Consider the following 9,041-nt stretch of genomic DNA (forward strand, 5'->3'; position numbering starts at 1 on the left):
GACGTGGAGCCTTGTCCTGTCAGAACAAGGTCTGATGTGCACACTGCAGCTGTTTTCATCCCTACCGCTCCACCACTGGGGAGCCTTGCACAGAGGACCCTTACTGCTTCTTCTGTGGCGACGCCCGCACTGTCACATCGCGATCTTGGTCAGTATATCAGCGAGCCCTTGCCATCCATTTGACAGCCCAAAACAACCCATCCTCCCTCCAGTCTGCAAACACCAAGCTGCACTCCCTCAACCTGGCACCGCGCAATGCTACACCCCCTCACCCTGCTCAGTCAGCACCATCCATCTCCTCTCACCCACCCAGCCGCCTCGTGCAGCAGCGATTCAGTTTTGCAGCAACCACCTCCAACCGCCTCTCTGCCCTACAGGATCTGCAACCACCAGATGCGGACATCACCGACAGGGAATCAGACATGGCCATCCACCTTTCCCCACCCCCCGAGATCGTAACCCATCCTATTCCAGCTCTGAAGCTCCAACGTTATCGTCCCCATTCCACTCACGGTGAAAGGTCAGTCTCTGATCCAACCACTCCTGAGTTTGCTGATCCCAATGTCCCTCCTGTGGTCCCCCTGGCCAGTCCCTCCCAACAGCACCCCTCCCCCTCAGAACCTCGTCCTGCCACTGCACACCGCTCAACCCCTCACTCATCTGCATTACCTCCTCATCAGGATGACTCTCCGCCACCCTCTAGTCCCAATGGAACATCAGCAGCTGATTCCTTTATCTGCATATCTTTGTACCAAAGTGGTCTGCCATTTCTGGATATCTTTACCAGACTTATACTGCGTTTGCTCTCCCTCCTCACCCGACAATAATGGCGCCACCACACCTCAACCGTTTCTTCATTTGGAATGCCCATTCCCTCCTGCATAAGACGCAAGACCTGAAGATGACAATGACAATCCTTTCCCCTGGAGTAGTTGGCATTTGTGAAACCTGGCTTTCCCCTAACCTCCACCTGTCCGTCTGGGGCTACCATGTGCGGTAGTCTGCGTGGATCGCCAAAGAGTTGGAGGGGACATTGCAATTTTGGTCCATGACTCTATCCCCTGCTCAAAACTCACAATCCCCAGGCCTCCCTGAGGCATCGTGGAACTCCTTGATGTCCGCCTTTGCCTCTTTATGGGCTGGATCACAGTAGCTGTTGCACACAACCTGTCAGGATGTGACCCTGGAAGAGCTCCGGTACTGCCAAGACCACCTCCAACCACCATGCCTCCTTATGGGGGACTTTAATGACCGCCATCCACATTAGGACCTGTGTGTAACCCGTGGCTCTACGAATTGATCGGGTAGATCTATCTTTAGTTTCCTCCTCCAGAGTCCCCCCATTGCCCTCCTCACACCTATGGGCCTCCAGACTCATTTTGACTCACAGACTGGTCATCCATCCATCCTAGATCTCTGTGTGGGTGATCACAACTGGCCCCTACCTCGGGAGTGACCACCTCCCAGTTCTCCTTGAAACTGCCGGCCTGTCGCCCCCAAGCTGAGTATGCTCCACACCCCCTTTGGCGGTTGCTCCCAGATCGGTGGCCACAATTCAGTACAGCCCTTAGCATCCCTCCCTCCCAGTCAGACTCATCCCTTGAAGACCGGGCGGCCAAGTTCTCCTCATCCCTCGTGGAGGCGGGATGCTTTGTTTTCAACTATCGTCACGTCGGGGTATGACCCGCTCACTGGTGCCATGGTGGACTGACGACTGAACCCCTGCTGTTCGAGATCGACACTCTGCCTGGAATGCTTGGAGATGTAACTCCTGTCCCTGCCTCAAGATTTAACATTGTCACTAGGAAGCAGAATGCAAATGCACCATATCCTTGGCATGACGTACAGCCTGGTCAGCCTTCTGCTCCTCTCTGTCTTTCTCCAGCTCCACATCCAGAACATGGAAATTCGTCAGATCCATGAAGGGACTCCCCACCTCACACTCATACCCTATGGTCAAGGATGGTGCCACCCTCCTCACTCCCCACGACAAAGCAGAGCTCCTGGCTCAATTCTTCCAATCACAGCTTGGTGTCCCCGCCCCCCTGGCGATATCAGACCGTCTCCAGCAGGTCATCCAGGATGGGATCTCGTCCCCCTCACTGGAGGGATTTGCCTCTCCATTCTCCCCTCCCGAACTCCAACATGCACTGCATTCTACCAGGAGTGGGAAAGCTCGTGGCCCTGACTTGGTCCCCAGTGAGTTCATTGAACATCTCCCACCCCCCTTCCTTATCTCTCTCCTATGTCTGTTCAATGACAGCTGGCTGTCAGGCACATTCCCTTCCTCATGGAAGAAATCCCTCCTTCTCCCCTTTCCCAAACCAGGACTGGACCCCTCCCTGCCTTCCTCCCATCGACCTATTGCCCTATTATCAAATGTCAGCAAGGTGCTCGAACGCATGGTTTCCAGGGGCCTTACGTGGTGACTAGAACACCATGGTCTTCTTCGGGAGGACCAGTGTGGCTTCCGACCAGGTAGGAGCACTGCAGACATCCTTCTCCAGATTGAACACCACATATGCCCCGCATATTGCCACTGCCAATACCTCCTGGCAGTTTTTGTAGACATTCAGAGTGCGTTTGACTCAGCCTCTCATGCTGGAATACCATATAAACTCAGCACAAAGGGAGTGAGAGGTCCAGCCCTGGCCTGGGTACGAAGTTTTCTCACTGACTGAATATTTGCCGTATCCCTAGGGAATACACACTCATCTTGTTCTGTGATCCACAGGGGTGTCCCACAGGGCTCTGTTCTTAGTCCCCTCCTTTTTAAATTAACATCTTGCTGTCAGACACCCCCTGAGTCCCGGGAGTCTCCTTCCTCATCTATGCGGAAGATTTCTCTCTCTTCTGTAATGCAGATCAACTACATGACACCCAGCTGGGCCTCCAGCTGGCATGGGGTCTGACAGAGAGAGCTGGCAAGAGCTCTTTGATGTGCTTCACCCTGCGCAAACTCCCTGCCCTTCCGCATATTCGGATAAATGACTCTCCTGTACCGTACCTCTACAAACTACACACACCTTTCTTGGACTGCGACTGGATGGCCCCAGACTAACTTGGAAACATCACATAGACTACCTCCGATCCTCCTGCCTCCGACGACTAGATATCATGCGTAGCATAGCAGGCGTGCGTTGGGGTGCTACCAGGGAGATATTGTTCTATCTTTACTTCGCAATCATCCTGAGCTGACTCTCTTTTGGCTCATCAGTATACGGATCTGCCTCCTCTTCTCACCTGCAGAGGGTGGATGTAATCCAAAACACTGCCCTCTGTAAAGCCCTAGGGACCTTTTAGTCATCCCCAGTGGTATCCCTTCATGCCAAGTCAGGAATACTCCTCCTTTCTACGCTGCATATTGGCCCTGACTATCATCTCCTCCACCGTCTTCTTGGACATCCCCCCCAACATCCGCTCTCAATCTTATATTCTTGTGTCCTAGTCAGCCCTCCCCCTCAATGGCCTCAGGCAAACCCACCCTTCATTTTTCACGCCCTATAGGGCTGTCATACCTTACCTATCCCACCCTCGTCTTCTGCCCCCACTTCCCCTATCTCCCCTGTCCATCCGTGGCTTGACCTTTCCCCCATGGTTACCCCAGACCTCCCTGTCCCATTTCGGAAGTCCTCCGATGCTTTGTTGGCCCACCAGGTTTTCCACCTTATGGATACCTCTCTCTATGGAGGCTTCTTTCGAATCTTTACCGATGATTCATACTCCCCTCTCGCCTCCTATGCCTCAGCAGTGTACTTTGAAGACCTCTCCCTTTGCCAGACCTGGACCCTATCTGGATCCCACTCTGTCCTCACTACATAACTACAGTACACACCATCCTTCAAGCACTGACTTTTGTAAAACGCCATTTGTCACCCCAGCCATCTTTACACCTCCTCCTCTCCAGTCGGTCGTCCTCCCATGTGCAACTAGTCCATGCAATACACTCCCTCTTTTTCTTTTTTTGCCACCACCCCTGGACTGTGCACCTTCAGTGGGCCCCTTCGCATGTTGGCATTCGCAGCAATGAAATTGTGGACCACGCAGCTCAGCAAGCCCTCCACTCCCAACATCTTACTCATCTAGATCCAGATCCCGCAGCTCTCCGCTCCTGTATCCGACAAGCCTGCAGATCTCTTTGGGAGCAGTCCCTCTCCCTTGATCTTGATGCAACCTCTCAAGGATCCATCTGTGTTGATGCTGCAACTCATCCCTAGGCCTGCCATCCCTGCCGCCAAATGGACGTGGCCCCCACCCGCCTGCGCATTGGCCATACTGGTCTGAATGGCCACCTACACTGTCTAGGTATTATAGAATCCCCGTAGTGTCCCTGTACCGGAGAGACTGTTAAGCACTTCCTCTTGTGGTGTCCCAGATTTCACTCCCACCGGGTGGCCCTCCAAGATCACTTGGCTACCCTTGGATACCCCTGCCTCTCCCTCCCTCTCCTACTTGGTGGTGGCTCTGGAGACCCTGATACACGTCGACAAGTGATGTGCCTACTGTGTAGATTTCTGCGATCGTCGGGGCAGCTCACCTGCCTGTGACCTAAGACCTTGCACCATCAGCTGAGGAAAGGAAGTGGGTTATGTCCTCGACCACAGCCCTTTATACCCAGAAGAAGAAGATTTCATATCAGGTGAGTCGATGATTTGTGAGTACAGTAGATACGGGCATATTATATAATTCTTTGCAGCTGCAGATGTCATGGGATATCCTAATTATGTTATTGTCACAGAGTACAAGACACACATGGCCATGTGTGTGCGTGGGAAGACAGGGGAGGGTCCACATCACAGGCCTTGTTCTGGTATTATTCCAGAGTTTCACCCAAAAGAAATAGGGTATAATCTATATTCTCCATAGCAGTGATGATCAAGAATGTCAGATGCATAAGTTTCATTCATTGCCAGACGCCATGTATCCCAAACAGGGTGGCCAAGGGCTTAGAGTTAATTGTTTTACAGGGAGGGGCACTAATCCTCCACCAACCCCACTTGACACGTAGGGAGAACGTAAAACTGATTAAATTACAGGTTAAGTCATACTGAAGATCAGATTAGGTTAGGTAAGGTTAGCTTCAATTTTTGTTTTTTCAAAGTTTTTCAATACGATTCATTTGAAACTGATATTTTTGTCATGGTGGATCACTTTAATGGTAGTACTGTACAGTACAGAACGCTACTGAACACTTCAGTGTAAAACTGTAATCTACCACTGTGAGTCTGTATGCTAAACTATGTTTCAGTTACAACTAACGCATAATTACTAGTACTACTATATATAATCTTCAGTTTTATTGCTCCACTGAAAGCCAAACTGCCAATACATGTGCCAGTTAAATATACATTTTTCACTGAGTACAAAAATACTTTAATCACAAATGAGAGGATAAATACTGTAATGTACTTATATTAACAGCCCTTTATACAGTATTTATCTTTTACCAGGTATGTACTATGACTTTCTTGTTAATGAAAAATGTAATATCATTAAAATTATATTGTTGAAGTCTTTAAGTTTTATGTTGTGGTATTCATCAGCATGAAATATATGACCTTATTTTAAATTTGTCCCAGTGTTATGTTTCAGTTGCCATGTAAAAGTTAACTTGACAGTTTTGACATATATTGTCAATTATGCATTTTATGCTAAATTATTTTACACATATATATAGGTTGTGTGTATGTATCTAGGCCTATAATTACTGAAATTTCCAAAATAAGTAAATTTTGGCAAATTTCCACAATTACACCTAACTCACACTGCAGCTTAAAATTTTCATCTTTCAATGTTTTATACTGTGATTAATTTGAATCTAATATTCATGTCGGTTGGAAATTAGTTTTTTTTTACACCAAACCAAACTAATCCAGTCAACCTAACCTAGGATCTAACTTGAAGGTTAAGAAGAAAGGATAACTGCAGTAGGCCAATAGGCCCATGCTAGACAGCTCCCACAAAAGTGTGACCATCTACTTTGCCTAAAATAGCCCATGCCAGGCAGCTCTCATAGGTTTATGACAACAAAAATGACAAATGTTATATGCAAGCTATACCTGCCATATGCTTATCTAGCCTATGCTTGAAACTTTCTAGAGAAGGGGCAGCAACTACATTTTTGGGTAACCTATTCCATTCATCAACTACTCGATTCGCAGTCAGTAAATAAGTATATTTTTGGCAAATTTCCAGAATTACACCTAACCCACACTGAAGCTTAAAATTTTCACTTTTATATGTTTTATAGTGTGATTAATTTGAATCTAATATTCATTTATGTCGGAAAATACTTTTTTTTTTTTTTAACACCAAACCAAGCTAACCCAACCACTCTAACCTAACCTAACCTAAGACCTAACTTGAAGATTTAAGAAGAAAGAATAGCTACAGTAGGCCAATAGGCCCATGCTAGACAGCTCCCACAAACGTGTGACTTATCTACCCTACCTAAAATAGCCCATGCCAGACAGCTCTCACAGGAGTGTGACCACAAGAATGACAAATTTTATATGCAACCTATACATGCCATATGCTTATCTAGCCTATGCTTGAAACTTTCAAAAGAGGGGGCTGCAACTACGTCACTGGGAAACTTATTCCATTCATCGACTACTCGATTCAGTGTATACAATCCCTACCCCCTTGGTCCCACGTAAAAAAAAAAAAAAAAAAAAATGCTGATTACCAAGATAATTACATGTATTGTATGTCAAGTGCAGCTAGCTATATTACATAATTACAATGTGAATGTCTGTTTACCTTGAGGGATGCCCCGGTGAACTCTAACGGGGTGTTCACCAAATTGTGATGGAGGTCGCCCTATATGTTATCTGGTTTAGGCCCCCAATCCTTGAAACTGGTGAATTTCTCACTACATATGGTGTAAGGATCCAGCCCCAAACACTTTATATTGTTCCTGTACATACCTTGGTGGCGTTGATCCAGATTTCTGCATATATCTGACGGTTCCATCTCCGAAAACCTTGTCTACATAGCCACTACTGCGAGATTGCCGTCCAATAAACAATACCACTTGATTTCTGTGACGTCACTGGAAAAGGTCCATATGTGACCTGATTGGATTAGGCACGAGCGACACCCTCGGCGTGGGTTTGATGTTTTAGGAGGGTCACCGGTTCATACCAGCCTCGCTGCGACCCTACCGTGTGCAAAGCGTGGAGAAAATGTGTGATTAACTGACTACGTATGAAGGCTATGTGGTGCACAATAAGTACGCTATAATAGTCTTTGTTTGCACACACAAGAGATCGCACATATAACCTATATACAAGCAAAGGTTTTATTTTCCATCTTACCTAATAAAATGCAAACCACAGCAAACACCACAAACTAAATATCATGTCACAAAAAATAAGAGAGACTTTATATTCATGTGATATGCCGGTAGAGACCATAGGTAGAGACTACTGAGCTCTATAATATGAAGAGACTTTCTCATAGCGTAATTTATGTAGCCGCCGCCAGGGCGGCGCTGGTGTAGCGGCAGCCATGTTACACCACGCCTGATGCCCATGGTTTTTGAACCGGAGTGTTAGTTGGGTTTTTGAACGCAGCCGATGATTCCGTAATATATAGTGCCATGGTCAGCTGTGCAGCTTCTGGATGCAAAAATAGGTACAGGAATTCACCAAAGAGAGGTGGCATTACAATTCACAAGTAAGAAATATATTTTGTTGCTAATTCTATACCATTATTGTCCCCTGGGGTGGGGCGGGAGATTCTTCCCCAGTATCCCTGCATGAATAAGGCCACTAAAACGGGACCATTTATCTCCAGTCTTTCTCTTCATGTCCTCTTCTCTTCTTTTCACACTCTCTTGTATATATTTCCATGTTTCTTCCGGCCTTTATCAATCTAGACATTCGGTTTCATGACATGGATAAGCATAACGACATACGGTTTTGTGGTGTAAATAATTGTTGTCCACAGCAAAACTCTCACTTGAACCACTCTCCCACACAGATTGACTGCAGTGCATATGCCTTCTTGGAAAGAGTACAAAGAGGCTGGAATGCATATGGAATACCAACTGAAAAAGGAGCTCTCTTTAAACAAGTTCCAGCCTTTCTCTTTTGTCAGAAAGGCGGCAAAAGAAATAAAAGACAAAGACATACCATTCTTCATTTCATGCTTCAAGATTGCAATCCCCCCTGCAGTGGGGCTTGACATTGAAGGCAATGTTGAAGATCTGCCTCTCCTGCAAGAACTACTGAAACTGCTGTCTGAGAAGAAGTGCACAGTTTACCTGCATGTATGGCGTCTCTTTCATCCTCCTGTTTCCCCTGCCACCCTGGACAACTTGATTCAGTGTCTCCTACACGAGAATGCCCAGTAAGTTATTAGGAAACTTAAAAATTTGCAACAGTTTCTGTGAACACAGAGGCTGAACAATAATACTATTAAACATGCGGCAAAAGAAATCAGTAACTATATATATATATATATATACATATGAAAGGGAGGCTGAGATTGTGGCAGATGGAAGGGTGCAAGGAATACATGTGTTGGGAGAGTTGAATGATTCTTTGATCACGATGGAGAAAGTGAAGGAGGTGAAAGCAGAGAAAGCTGCAGGTATAGTTGGGTGTGCTGTGGAATTCCTGACGGGTGGAGGAGTGATTATTGTTGAGTGGTTAGTAAGACTGCTGAAGATGCGTTTTGTGAGCGGTATGATGCCGATTGACTGGGCATGTGCTTGTGCGGTTCCGCTGTATGAAGGTAAGGGTGATAAGTATGAATGTACTAGCTTTAGGCGTATAACTCTGAGTGTTGTAGGTAAGGTGTATGTTAGAGTGTTACGAGAGAGAGGGTACAAAGAGAGTTATTAGTTATGAGCAGTGTGGCTTCAGAAGAGGGAGGGGATGCGTGGATCTGGTGTTTCCTGTGAGACTGGTGTGTGAAAAGTATTTAGCAAATGGTAAGGATGTTTTGGGCGTTCATGAATTTAAAAAGCGTATAATAGAACTGATAGGGCGGCTTTGTGGACTGTTTTTGAGACTTGATGGTCTATCTATCTA

The sequence above is a fragment of the Coenobita brevimanus genome, chromosome 89 (assembly GCF_032717465.1).
Source record: "Coenobita brevimanus isolate Jiangsu-jjx chromosome 89, ASM3271746v2, whole genome shotgun sequence".
Classification (NCBI taxonomy): Eukaryota; Metazoa; Arthropoda; class Malacostraca; order Decapoda; family Coenobitidae; genus Coenobita; species Coenobita brevimanus.